This window comes from Dasypus novemcinctus, chromosome 10, assembly GCF_030445035.2.
Source record: "Dasypus novemcinctus isolate mDasNov1 chromosome 10, mDasNov1.1.hap2, whole genome shotgun sequence".
In the NCBI taxonomy this organism is placed as follows: domain Eukaryota; kingdom Metazoa; phylum Chordata; class Mammalia; order Cingulata; family Dasypodidae; genus Dasypus; species Dasypus novemcinctus.
In genome coordinates, this window is record NC_080682.1 from 116,531,830 (window position 1) to 116,547,244 (window position 15,415).

Below are 15,415 nucleotides of genomic sequence, written 5' to 3' on the forward strand. Positions count from 1 at the left end.
TTCTGGAAGCCCAATATTATGCTATCCTGTGAAAGACATACTGCTTCAGCCATTGGTAATTGTAGCAGTTTGATATTATTGAATTCCAAAAAGAAATACTGGATTATGTTTGTAAACTGGTCTTTTCCTCTGGCATGTCAGAGGTTTTACTTTTATTTCATTAAATAATGATTTGGGCTTTGATTGGGCCACATGAGTAGAGTGTTGAATCCCTGCCCTTTGGTGGGTGATGACTCACAGATAAAAGACATGGCAAAAGACAGAGTTGGAGTTTTGAAGTTGGAGTTTTCATGCTAGAGTCTTGAGCTGGAACCCTGGGAAGTAAGCACACAGAGGAGCTTGGTTGTGAGGAAAGTGAAGCAAGCCCCGGGAAGAGGGGAACCCAGGAAGCCTGAACACTGGCAGGTGTTGGCAGCCGTCTTGCTCCAAAACATGGCAAAAGAAGTAACTTACGCTTTGTGGCCATAGTAACTGTAAACTTCTAATCCAAATAAATACCCTTTATAAAAACTAGCCAATTTCTGGTATTTTGCATCAGCACCCCTTTGGCTGACTAATACAGTAATGATCCACTCTTCAAGCCCAGGATGATTCCAAAGGTGTAAATCCCACACCTTGGGGCATTTGGTTGATGCCACGTATGAGTGAGGGGTTGGGAGAATGAGTCAGAGTGGAAAAAGAGCACCAGAGGGAGACTTAGAAAATTTCAGTGGAGGCACTTCTGACAACCAGGACCTATCTGATCATCACTCTTATTGTCCTTGACCGCCTCCCCTAAGAGATGGTACTGGGAAGCAGATGTGACTCAAGCGACTGAGCTCCCGCCTACAGTATGGAAGGTCTGTGGTTCGGTTCCCAGTACCTCCTAAAGAGGACAGTGAGCTGGTAAGTTGATGCAGTGGGCAGGCATGGTGGGCTGACACAACAAAATGATGCTACAAGAAACAAGAAGAAAAAACATAATGAGAGACACAACAGAGCAGGGAACAGAGGTGGCTCAGGCAGTTGGGCACCTCCTTCCCACATCAGAGGTCCCAGGTTCAGTTCCCAGGGACTCCTAAAGAAACAAGAAAAACAATAGACAGCAAGTGCAAATAATGAGGGGGTGGAAAGAAATAAAATCTTTTTTAAAAAATTATTAAAAAAGACTTTTTAGAGTTCTATTATTGGCCCTCTTCTGCATATACTCCCTGGTTGAACTTATATATCTACAGTGACCAGCCATAGTCTGTTTATTCCCAAGTCTTTGTCCAATCTAGACTTTCCTCCTGAGACAAGTTTTTATTGTCCAGTTCAGAATGTTTCCTAATTTCCATGTGGTTTCTTCTCTCACCAAGAGTGAAGAGTGAAGAAATGAATGTGTTTATTAATGTCCCAATAAAAAAGATTTCTAGTTATCTTTGTGAATGTAACCAAATTATATTGTATTAAGACAACTTAGTTGATATTATTTCAATCCTTTGAAATTTGTTGAGACTTGTTTTGTGTTCCTACCTATTGTCAGTTTTTGTAAATTTTCCATGTGGGCTTGAAAAAAATGTGTATTCTGCAGTTATTGATTACAGTAAATATATATGTCTATTAGGTAAGGTAAAATGTTCAAATCATCTCTTATCCTGATTTTTTCCCCTCTAATGATTACTTAAAAGTGGATGTTGGGAAGCGACGTGAATACGGCGTCCGCCTACCACATGGGAGGTCTATGATTCAAACCCCGGGCTTCCTTGACCCGTGTGGAGCTGGCCTATGCGCAGTGCTGATGCATGCAAGGAGTGCCCTGCTACGCAGGGGTGTCGCCCACGTAGGGGAGCCCCAAACGCAAGGTGTGTGCCCCATAAGGAGAGCCGCCCAGCGCGAAAGAAAGTTCAGCCTGCCCAGGAATGGCACCGCACACAAGGGGAGCTGACACAACAAGATGACGCAACAAAAAGAAACACAGATTCCTGTGCCACTGACAACAACAGAAGCAAACAAAAAAGAACATGCAGCAGATAGACACAGAGAGCAGACAATGGGGGTGGGGGGAAAGGGAGAGAAATAAGTAATCTTTTGAAAAAAGGAATGTTGAACTCATCCTCTATGATTGTGAGTTTGTCTATTTCTCCTTTTAGTTCTATCCATTTTTATTTTATTTATTTTGAAGCTATGTTATTAGGCACAAATTCAATATATTTGTATTTTTCTGATGAACAGAACCTTTTTTCCTCATTAAAGTCCCTTTTATTGCTATAGTGCTTTTTGTCCTTAAATCTAATTATTACCATAGATACATTCGCCTTGTTTTGTTTTTTTATCTTTTTTTTTCAAGATACATAGATCACACAAAATGTTACATTAAAAAATATAAGAGGTTCTCATATACCCCAACTTCCCACATCCCCCACTCCTCCCACATTGACGACTCCTTTCATCTGTGTGGTACATTCATTGCATTTGATGAGTACATTTTGGAGCACTGCTACACAGCATGGATTATAGTTTATGTTGTAGTTTACACTCTCCCAGTCCATTCAGTGAGTTATGGCAAAATATATAATGTCCTGCATCTGTCCCTGCAATATCATTCAGGACAACTCCAGGTCCCAAACATACTCCAATATCACACCTCTTTTTCCCTCTCCCTGCCTTCAGCAACTCCTGCAGCCACTGTCTCCACATCAGTGATACAATTTCTTCCATTGCTAGAGACACAATAATTCTATAGTAGAATACCAGTAAGTCCACTCTAATCTATATTCCTCCATCCTGTGGACCCTGGGAGGTGATGTCCACTCCACCTCTAAATTGAGAGGGGGCTTAGATCCCACATGGCCGAGGGATGGGATTCTGCTACTCGCAGATGAAGACTCTCTTGGTTCCCTGGTGTGGTGGTTGGCCATCTCACCTCTCTGTTAGCTAACCTAGGTATAGTTCTGTTTTGATAAGTATTTGCAATAAATATCTTTTTATATTTTATTTTCAAACTTTCTGTATCCTTTATATTTTCACTGTTTGTTTTGCTTTTTTGTTTTGAGGTACCGGGGACTGAACCTAAGAGTTCATATGTGGAAAGCCAGCACTCAACCACTGAGCCACATCAGCTTCCCTGAGTTGGTTTTTTCATCTGTTTTGCTTGTTGTTTGTGTTTGGTTTTTCAGAGGGTACCAGGAACTGAACCCAGGACCTCCCCTGTTGGAGGTGGGTGTTCAACTGTTTTAGCCACAGACATTCCCTGAGTGTGTTTTTTGTAAACTTCATATAGATGGATCTTGATTCATTATCCATTTTGACAGTCTTTGTCCTCTAACTGGAACATTTAGTTCAGTAACAATTAAAATATATTTAAGATTATATCTCATTTAATACTTTCTACTTGTCCCTCCTATTCTGTGTTTCTTTTTTCTCCTATTTGTGTTGATTATTTTTTATCATTCCAGTTTTTCTTTCTTCTAGTTAAATACGGCTCCCTTTCATTTTCAACCTAGGAATTAAAACATGCATGCTTAGTTTATCAAAGTATAAAATTAATCAGTAGTTACAGTCCTTTCTCAAGGACCCTAAAACTCTTTTATTCCATTTAGTCTTCTCTTAAACAATTGTGTTTGTCATGAGTTGTTTTTTTTCAGTCTCCATCCCTTTTATTTTTTAACACTTTTTTAATTAAAGTTAATCCCAAAGAATGTTGCATTAAAAAACATAGGAGGCAGCAGACTTGGCCCAGTGGTTAGGGCGTCCGTCTACCACATGGGAGGTCTGTGATTCAAACCCCGGGCTTCCTTGACCCGTGTGGAGCTGGCCCATGCACAGTGCTGATGCGTGCAAGGAGTGCCGTGCCATGTAGGGGTGTCCCCGCCTGGGGAGCCCACACGCAAGAAGTGCACCCTATAAGGAGAGCCGCCCAGCATGAAAGAAAGTGCAGCCTGCCCAGGAATGGTGCCGCACACATGGAGAGCTGACACAACAAGATGACGCAACAAAAAGAAACACAGATTCCCGTGCTGCTGATAACAATGGAAGCGGACAAAGAAGACGCAGCAGCAAATAGACACAGAGAACAGCAACCAGGGTGGGCGGGGGGAAGGGGAGAAAAATAAATAAATCTTAAAAAAAAAATCGGTTCCCATATAACCCACTCCCCATCCCCCACACCATCATTTTTGTATATTTTGAAAGATATATACATCTCAAAAAATGTTACATTAAAAAACATAAGAGGTTTCAGTATACCCTCCACTTCCCCACCCCACTCCTCCCACACCCACAATCTCCCCATCATTGTGGCACACTCATTGCATTCAGTGAACATATTTTGGAGTACTGCTGCTCCACATGGGTAATAGTTTACTCTGTAGTTCACACTCTGTCATGAGTTTTAATTCTGTTTTTAACCCCACAAGATATTAGTTTCTATAGTCAGTGATTTGTTTATTTTTTTATCTTTTTTAGATTTATTCACATATTTACTATTTTCTTTGCGCCTCAATTTAGTGTTCTTTCTACATCACCACAACTGACAGTGCCAGAATTTTGTTCGCTTCCCTCTACCCCTTTATCCAGAATACCATTTTGAATTAGCACCTGCTGTAGAGTTGTAATACCTTTACTCAACTCCAATTCCTCCCCTCCACCATGGTCTTTTCCCATGTGTCTCTCTCTACTAAAACTCAAGCTTTGGGGAGTGGGTATAGCTCACTGGTTGAGCACCTGCTTCCCATGTATGAGGTCCTGTGTTCAATCTGGTACCTCCTTTAAAAAAAAAAAATTCAAGCTTTTGTTTTGGCCCTCTTGCATTCCCCTCCCCCAACCCAAAGTATTTTTCTAAAGAGTGCCCTATCATTGATACATTGTTGATGGGAATGTAATTGGTACAAATTTTGTAGGAGACAATTTGGCATTATCTATGAAAATTTTAAATGTATATGCCTATTTAGTTACAATTCCACTTCTAGGACTTTATCCCACAAATATGATGAGATATAAAAAAGTATATAAGAAAGACATTCCATCCAACATTGTTTGCAATAGCAAAATAGTGAAACAAATACCCATTAGTAAGCACTAATGCTTTTATATGCATAAAACATTGCTGCAAGGATACACACGAAAAAAATACACATAAGAATATATTGTATTTTTATAGTAGATATAAAATCATGAGTTCATAATGATACTTTAAAAATTATTTACCTGCAGAGGATAATAGAAAACCAATAACAAACTGATAAAAAAGTAAGGTATACATCCTGCTTTTGTTATATGAATTGTATCATTGGGTAAGAAAATCAAGATGAAGTTTATTTATAAAAATATTTCAGTTAATACAGGAAACAGTTTTCTTGTAATCTGATCAAGACCATTTGCAATATGCCAATTTTGCCAAACACATATACGTTAAGGTTAGATCTTCAAAGAGATAGTAAATGCTTCTCCAGAGCTTTTTAGGCCTCTGCTTTAGCCATCTTGGGAAATACCTACATTCATGCTTTTGGCTGGTTGGTATTGCAGATACTAGAGTCAAAATCCAAAGCTGGTGTATTCAACCCTTGCATCTGACTGCAGTCGCTGCTGTGGCCACCAAACCAGGCCTTGTTACTGTGTACAAAAGGAAAAGCCTGCTGGTCAGCACTGGGTTTTGCAATGCCGCGGGCAAACAGTTGGCTCCTGTCAGAGCTGGGGCCTCTGGTCAGTCAGCAGAATATGCATCCAGCACTCAATTTGCAGAATACACAACTGACAGAACATGCTGGCCTGCCCGGTAAAAATGAAATCTTCAAAATCCAGGCTCTGGGAAACTGCAGGTCAAACAACTTATGTTCAAAAGATGGTTGTAAGAAAAAGAAAGGAATTGGGGAGGAATATGTATGTTAAAATAATTTACAAGGCACATGAGAATTTTTTTTTTAATGAGCAAGACTAAATCTCCAGAGCCTCGAGGAGCACACTCACATGCATCACTTCCTTGATGACTTTGCAAGTAAGAGAGCAGCTACTTTGAGGAGGAAGGAGGAGATTCGTGTGGTTGGTAAATTTCTATTTCTTGACTCAAATACAAGGGTATTCACCTTAAAATGGTTCATTTAGTGATGCATTTGTTTTGTGAGGTTGTCTATATTCATGTTTTAGTTTTTTCATTTTTTTATGTTAAAACTTTTTTTTTTTTATTTTGAAAAAGTACAGGTTGTAATGAAGGAAGCAAAAGCCACTCCCTGCACCAGCCTTTTTAGGTATTTTACCTGCTTTGTTATTTGTTCTTCACAAATACCTGTAACTTACCCTGTAAACTCTGCAAACTGAGTTTACGAAGATCAAGTAACTCACTCAAACCAAAGCCACATTAGCAGTAAGCGACAGTCAGAGCTCTGATTCCAGTACATTGCACTGCCTCTGATGAGACCAAGGGGCAACGCTGCCTGAGCCCCCATCCTCCAGCCTAGGCATTTCTCTGTAAAACACCTCTTTTCCCTCCCTTCTTTTTGACAAATGGATATAATTACTTGAATACTTAAGGTCAAGTGTAGGTTAAGCATTCTGCATTGTTTCTCTGACCCATCACTTGATTTTTCAACATTACTTTATTTGTAAAATAATTAGAAAAAATTGTCACCAAGGGAGAGAAACAAACCAACCTATAAAAATGTCATTCTTACCCTAAATTCAGTCTTTGGTTCCCTTTAGGTGCCAAGCTGAAACACATGACAACTTGGCCAGTCTCCCTGCCTCACAGCTTCTTCACTTTTTGAAGCATATTCTGAGGACTAACTAGAGGCCCCAGCTCTGACAGGAGCCAACTGTTTGCCCGCGGCATTGCAAAACCCAGTGCTGACCAGCAGGCTTTTCCTTTTGTACACAGTGACAAGGCCTGGTTTGGTGGCCACAACAGCAACTGCAGGCAGATGCAGGGGCTGAATACACCAGCTTTGGACTTTGACTCTAGTATCTGCAATACCAACCAGCCAAAAGCATGAATGTAGGTATTTCCCAAGATGGCTAAAGCAGAGGCCTAAAAAGCTCTGGAGAAGCATTTACTATCTCTTTGAAGATCTAACCTTAACGTATATGTGTTTGGCAAAATTGGCATATTGCAAATGGTCTTGATCAGATCACGAGAAGGCTGTTTCCTGGGGAAAAAAGGAACATACCTATCTATGTAAACAGAAATTCCCAGTGCCACATGTGCATGCCTGCCCAAGATTAGATTCCTGTCCAGAATGAATCAGGGCATTCCCTAAGCTTTGGCTTCAAGCTTTTCTCTAAACTCATGAATGGATAAGCTCTGAAGGAGAGCACTCTGCAAAGGCAATCTGCAAAGACTGGGAAAGGTACTTTTTAAAAATTTCCTTCTTTTTAACTTTTTTTTTTTTTTTTTTTGTTAGCTCCTGGCAGTTAAGGAAAGCTCTGTCATAACACTAGCTGGATGCAACTTTAGGAAACAGACATCTCAGAGTCTAAATTCCAGCAATAATACATTAAAATATAAAAATGTCCAGCTTTCCACAAAAGATTACAAAACATACAAAGAAGCAGGAAATGATGGTCCAGGCAAAGGAGAAGATTAAAAGATTAGAAACCATCAATAGGAAATCCAGACAAAGACTTTTTAAAAAAATGGTCCTAAATATGCTCAAAGAGCTAAAGGAAAACATGGTCCAAGAAGTAAAGGAAATCAGGAAGCGATAAACACAAAGAGAATATCTATAGATGGAAATTATGAAAAGGAACCATACAGAGCTGAAGACCATAGTAACAAATTTTTTATTCTCTGGAAGAGTTCAACAGCTGATTGGAGCTGGCAGAAGAAAGAATCAGCAAAATATTTATATAATAATATCTAAAGTATATAGATCCATGCAATCATTCAGTCTGAGGAGCAGAAGAAGAAATAACGAAGGAAAGTGAACACAGCCTGAGGAAACTGTGATGCCATAAAATACATCAATATACATGTGGGAGTCCCAGAAGGAAAAGTGAGAATGGGGCAGAAAGAATATTCAAAGAAGTAATAGCTGATGACTTCCCAAAGTTAATGAAAAATATGAATATATACATCCAAGATACTCAGCAAACTCCAAAAACCCAAGAACTCAAGGATAAACCCAAATAGATGCACACTGTGGCTTATTATAGTCAAACTGTCAAATGCCAAAGATAAAGAGAATTGTCAAGGCTACAGTGGGGAAGCAACAAGTCGTACAAGGGAGCCTCAGTAAGATTATCGACTTCTCATCAGAAACCATGGCATCAAGAAGGCAGTAATATAACATACTTCAAGTATTGAAAGCACAAAACTGCCAGCCATTAATTCTATATCTGGTAAACCTGTCTTGCAAAAATAAGGGAGGGATTAAGACATTCCCAGATAAAAGCTGGAGTAGTTTGTCACCACTAGACTAGCCCTGCAAGAGATGCTAAAGAGTTCTACAGGTTCAAAGGAAAGGGCAGTAGACAATAAAGCAAGGCCACATGAAGAAATAAAGATCTCTGGTAAAGGTCACAATGGGTAAATATAAATGCCAGTACTATTGTATTTTTATTTTGTAACTCCACTTTTAACTACCTACAGGATCTAAAAGGCAAATGCATAAACTAATGAGAAATCAGTGGTTTGGGACTCATAATGTATAAACAAGAATTTTTGACAAGAACTACATAATGGGGAAACGGACTTGGCCCAGTGTTTATGGCATCCGTCTACCACATGGTAGGTCCGCGGTTCACACCCAGGGCCTCCTTGACCCGTGTGGAGCTGGCCCATGCACAGTGCTGATGCGCGCAAGGAGTGCCCTGCCATGCAGGGGTGTCCCCCGCGTAGGGGAGCCCCACGCACAAGGAGTGCACCCAGTAAGGAGAGCTGCCCAGCGCTAAAGAAAGTGCAGCCTGCCCGGGAATGGCGCCGCCCACACTTCCCATGCCGCTGACGACAACAGAAGCAGACAAAGAGACAACAGAAGCGGACAAAGAAATAAGACGCAGCAAATAGACACAGAGAACAGACAACCAGGGAGGTGGGGGGTGGGGGTGGGAGGGATTAAATAAAATAAATAAATCTTTAAAAAAAAAAAAAACTACATAAAGGTGGGTAGATAGAGGGGTATAGGAATATAGTTTGTATATATTATTGAAGTTAAGTTGGTATCAAAGGAAATAAGACTGTTAAAGATTTAGGATGTGAAATTTAAACCCATGGTAACTATGAAGAAAATACTAGAGGGTATTCAAGCTCACTGAGACAGAAATTAGAATACAGGTTGCCAGGGGCAGTGGGCAAGTGGAGTGGGGAGTTACTGCATTGTGGGAATAGGGTTTCTGTTTGGGGAAATGGGAAAGTTTTAATATCCAAGGTGGTAAGGGTACCACTACATAGTGAATGTGATTACTCCCACTGAATGGCATGCTTGAGTGTGGTTGAGTTGGGAGAGTTTGTTGTATATATGTTCCCACAAAAAAAAAAAAAAGAAAACAGTAACTAAAGAGGCAATGACAAAACCAATATATGATCCTGAATGGGATTAAACAAGGGAAGAGAAAAGGCTTAAAAGGGCATATTAGGACATATGAAAAAATTGGAATATAGACTAAGCTTTATATCACTGCTAAGTTTCTTGAACTTGATAACTACATTTCAGATGCTTACATAAGTGAAAATTCTTGTTCTTAAGAAATGTGCATGGTAGTATTAAGTGTTCGAGGAGTATGATGAATACAACCCACACTCAAGTGTTCAGAAAGTAGGTTGATAGATGGACAGATAGATGAGTTGATAGATTAATGGATAGATAGAATGATACTGCACATGTGGAAGAATTTAAAATTGATGTATCTGGGTATAAGGGTATGTTGGAGTTCTCTGTATGGGGTTTGTATTATTTTTGTAACTGTCTAGTAAGTTTGAAAATGTTTGAAACTAAAAACTTTATTTCAAAAAACACAGCATTTGTAAAAGAGGAATTTATGCAAACATATGCTTTTAATGAAGTTGCTAAAAATACCAACTGCAGATAAGCTGTCAATAGACAATAACGTAAAACTGTAGTAAAGATTTTGCAAAGCACAGTACTTTATAAATGCTAAATGATAATGACAGATAAGGTTATAGATCGCCTATGCTAAAGTAACTAAAGAACACCATGGCAAAGAGTCCAAAGTCATAAGTTTGATCTGTTGTCATCCTGTTAATTCTACCATGCTCCGTGACCCACTGTATTTTCTTAATCCAAGACATTTGTCTATCAAATGCTTGTCCAAAGGCAGCAAATTAGAGGAAAGGATTGGGGTAAGGAAGGATTTTAAGAAATGGTACAAATCCAAGACTCCTGCAGTGGAGGGCATCTAAAAGCAAATTCTGGGAAGCAGATGTGGCTCAAGTGGTAGAGCTTCCACCTACCATATGGGAGGACCCAAGTTCGATCCCTGCAGCCTCCTGGTGAAAAAGAAGAGAATGCATGGCCGCATGGTGAGCCAGTACCTGGGCAAGTGCCCACGTGACAAGCCAGTGCCTGCACAAGTGAGTCACGCAGCAAGATGATGATGCATAAAAGAGAGACAAGGGGAGAGTCAAGGTGAGGCACAACAGAAATCAGGAACTGAGGTGGCACAATTGACAGGGAACCTCTCTCCACATCAGGGGTCTCCAGGATCGAATCCCAGTGAATCCTAGAGGAAGGAAAACAAGAAGAGAAAACAACACAACGGCAAAAACAGTAGGGTGGGAGGAGGGGAAGGTGGAAAAATAAATTTTTAAAAAGGCAGATTCCTCTACCTGCCCTATAACATATGTCAATAAATGGTGAATAAATGAACAGGTGAACAAATTAATGCCTTACTTGTGATGAATTAGTAAAATAAGATATATCTCTAAAGAATATAGATCCATAAAATGTGTTTGAGCTGGATGAGACCATAAAGATTTTTAATCCAGGGTCCACACTTTGGAGTTGGGAAAATTGAGGCTTGAAATTAAATAATTAACTCAAAGTCACACAACTTCTCAGAGTCAGAACTGGGGCTAGAATTTACAACTTTAAATAAATCTAGATAAATGATTTCTTCCCATATATCATAGGATAAATCATCTATTCTAACAATTAGAAATAGCAGATAATTTTCATTCATGAATAAAGCAGAGTAATCTTAGTGTTATAACAGAAGACCTTAAAGAATATGTAATCTAGCTCCTTTTACAGGAGAAAATACTGTGATGCAAAATGTTAAATGATTTGCTCAAGTTTAACCAGTCAGAGAATCAACACAAACTCAGGTCTCTGCATCCCATGTCTAGGGCACATTCTACATCATGCTGAAGGGTATTAGTGTGCTTTAATCCTACTTGCTTTTTATAGAATTTGATCACACATGCTTCTCCAAATATGGGCAACAGAAAATGTTTATTTATATACAAGTACATGGGAAAGCAATTTCCATTCAGCTTTTTAAAAAATTGTTACAAATAAAGTTATTTTTACTCATTCATCCTTTGCACACAAAATACATTCTTTTTACTTTTACTCCCAGTATGAAATATTTCTTAATAACAAAAACTTGAGCTAAAACGAACAGTCAGGTGGTTTGGCAATTTGACAATCTTTATTCAAGAATGATGACAACCTAAACTTTAAAATATAGTCGACATATAAAAGAAATAGTATATGAAAAGTGCCCCTTCATTGAATCCTAGAAGATTAAATGAATACTCCTCTCCAGCATGATTGTTAGCTGTCATTTTGAACAGTGCACAGGAACCTAGAAATTTTCTAGGTGATGGCAACCCAATATCTATATGACTAAAGCAGCCTTCATGATATTGATTACCATAGCTAAAAGACAGGCTCACTGAAAAACTCTTGTGGATATGTTGGAGAATTCACCATTATTTAGGGATTTTCTAATCAAGCAGTTGATTTAAGATTATAAATCGCATTCTCCAAGTAAGAATTTAAGTTCTACTCAAATGAACACCAATGACTTGATTTGTTACACTAACCGCTCTTGAGATGTGAAAGCATATGTCCACACAAAAACTTGTACACAAATGTTCACAGCAGCATTATTCATAAAATCCAAAAAGTGGAAGCAGTCCAAACATCCATCAACTGATGAAGAGAGAAATAAAATGTGATATGTCCATACAATGGAATATCATTCAGCCATAAAAAATGAAGTACTGATTCATGCCACAACATGGATGAACCTTGAAAGCATTATATAAGTGAAAGAAGCCAGTCATAAAAGGCCATATACTGCATGATTCCATTTATAGAAACTCAAATCCATAGATACAGAAAGTAGATTAGTGGTTGCCATGTGCCGGGGGAGAAGGGATTTGGGAGTGACTTCTGCTAATGGGTACTGTGTTTCTTTGTGAGATGATGAAAATGTTTTGGAATTAGTGATTATAGTTGCACAACTCTGTTAATAGACTAAAAACCACTGAATTGTACACTTCAAAGGGTGACTTGTATGGTATTTAAATTATATATTAATTTTTTAAAAGATATGCAACTGCCTCCCCCCCCCTTTGCAATGTTGATAGCATTTTGCACAGAATGTTTTCAGGCTAATTGCACTCAGGTCATTATTGACTTATATTGCTAACAGGCTTTTTGCTAAGAAATTAAAAAAATGTGAACATATAATCAATATAGCATAGTTAATATTTGCATATTAACATTTACAATCAAGTATTATGCTTGTGTTAAAACTTTTATATATGATGTATTCAGATTTTATTGAGAGCCTATGCTTAAAACCAATAGCCAAATATTAAGAACTGAGTTTACAAGACTCAGTGAATAACCTGTTTGTTAAAACTATGTGTATGTTAAAGAACAATGTTTTGATGAAAAAAGATAGGAAGAGGGGGAAATCAGGGATTTTCTAAGTCTTTATAAAGCAGCTTCTCTAAATATTTTAACCAGGTGCTGAGAAGACCCCTAGAACTATATTTGTATTTTATTTTATCCCTATACTAAAAGCCATGCATTAAAATGTGTGCAACAATATCTATATGGGGCACACTTTTTTTCCTTCAAATTATCAAAAATCTCCTTTTAATCCCTTATTATCTGAAATTTTGAGCAGAGTTCTTTTGCTGAAAACAGCAGTTTTACCAATGTGCTAGTTCAGATACATTTATGTAGCTCCTTTACACATCATCAAAGGAGCTCCAACCATCTAGTATGTCTAGAAGATACTTGGTGAGTAGAAATTATAAGCCAGCATTCCAGTCATTTGAGATTTTCTCTGACAGGAACCTGAAAACCCCAACATGCCATAAAGGGATATGAGGATATTAAAATAATTTAGAAAGTTCCACTAGCATTCTGAAATTGTATAGAAGACAATATTTATTACTAACGATTACATTCCAGAAAGCAGTATGTTTAGCAGCTGTTTTTCAGAGGGCTTGTAAAGTTTTACTGTTATTTAATCTAGGCATAACTGAGTAACTTAAACAAAAGCTGTGCACCATTCAACTGGTGACAAATGATCCTAACAGACAAGATTCTTATCTTTTGTTATTCTGTACATGGATTTTTGCTTTATCAGACATTTGATACATCAATTTTTATTCCATAATTTAGTGCACATCTAGAAAGGGAAAGAAATCCTGCTAATTTGGATATTGGCAGTTATGTCCATATCAAATAATGTCATTTTTGAAATTAAATTTTAAAAACCTATCACAAAATTGGGATTCATGACTCCATTTTTACCAAGAAGAGGAAACAAGCCACCCGACCAGAATAGGTCTTCAGAAACATACTTTGTTATCCATTATATTTCATAACTGAAGAAAAATGCATGTGTAATTAAAGAGTTAATCAACAGTAAGATTATGTCTAAATATGATACCAATAAGAAACTGAGAATTAATAAAATCTTATTAATCCTGACATTCACCAAGGGAATAATGATTATTACCTTAATGAGTTTTTTCTGACTGTCATTACATATATATAAGACAGAATGCATATATATATGAACATGAGGCAAAAGAGCAATAATAAATGACAAAAGTGGCCCCTTAAAAAGAAGAGGGATCAACTCACTTTTCTTCCCACTGAGAATGGGATTAAGAAGAAAGAGGTTTAATTGCACTGTGAGGTATTTTAGTTCTAAGGTTAAGTTTCCTGATAATGAGGAGTTTACAATCCTGAAATTGCCTCTCGGGAGAGAGAGAATACCTTTTCTGAAGGATGTGAAGAAATAGAGTATGTCTCACATGTACAATCGTGCTCAAATGCAGAAGGATGGATCAAATAAGCAACCTCCACTTAAGGCACCCTTTCACAACCGGAGTGCTTCGCTCTCACGTCAGGAAGAATGATTTCTCCCTTCATGATCTATAATTGAATCAGACCACCTGGAGCCTGCTCTTAATCAAGGAGAAAACAACGAATATTTGAGTGCTTGCTCTTTATCAAACACTATTTTCCATTTACCTCACTTAATCTTCACAATAAGCCCAACAGGTAGTTATTATGAGTCCATCTCAGAGATAAGAGAACTGATCCTTACAGAGATTGTGCTGTGGGTAAAGTCACCGCCAATTAGTGGCAGGAGAAGGACTCCACATCTAACTTAATGTCCTCCCTTCTATACAGTGGTACCTCCCTACATCACTCTCTGAAGTGCCAAGGTCACCACCCACCCAGGATTTCATTAGGAACTAGAATACAGCACCTCCAAAAATTCTGCTTTAATTCAGTGGGAAAGTAAAATTCTGACTCGTACACATCAGGAAGTCAAGGAAGAATTGGTGGCTAGCTTTGGTGCTCCGACCTCTCATCCAAAGAGTCAAAGAAAAATCTCTCACCATCCTGAAGCAAGATGAGTAACATTTTTTAAAAAGGCCAATGTAGTCCTCTATCAGCCTGGCACCAGTGCAAGTTATTTTGCAGGCTGAATCATTTGGGTCATAGGCTTTTATTAGCAAAAGTTGCTTACAGTTATCTCTGATTTCTACATCAAAGAATTGTGTCATTACTTTCCACATGAAGTATTTTGGTGTCAGTTCTTTTAAAATCATTTTCAGATCATGTTTTCTCAAGACAATCAAGCCGAATAACCAAATTTCATTTAAGATTCTTCCAAAATATATCATGGGGACCACTTTATGCCACTGACCCACCAGTCCTTCTCTCATGGGAGCTGTAAAACTTCAGTCGGTTTTTTGGTGGGATCTTTAACTGAAGGTTCTGCTCTGCTAAAAAGACCTACCCTGAAATCCCTAAGAGGCACCCATCATACATTAAACTGAGCATAGCCTAAGTTGTCAAGCAATGGATGAATAATTTCTGTCATTTTATGTAACTTCCATTAAAACAATACTGTGGGGAGTGGATGTAGCTCAGTGGTTGAGCACCTCCTTCCCATGTACAAGGTCCCAGTTTGATCGCCGGTACCTCCTAAAAACAAACGAACGAAAACCAACTCATTG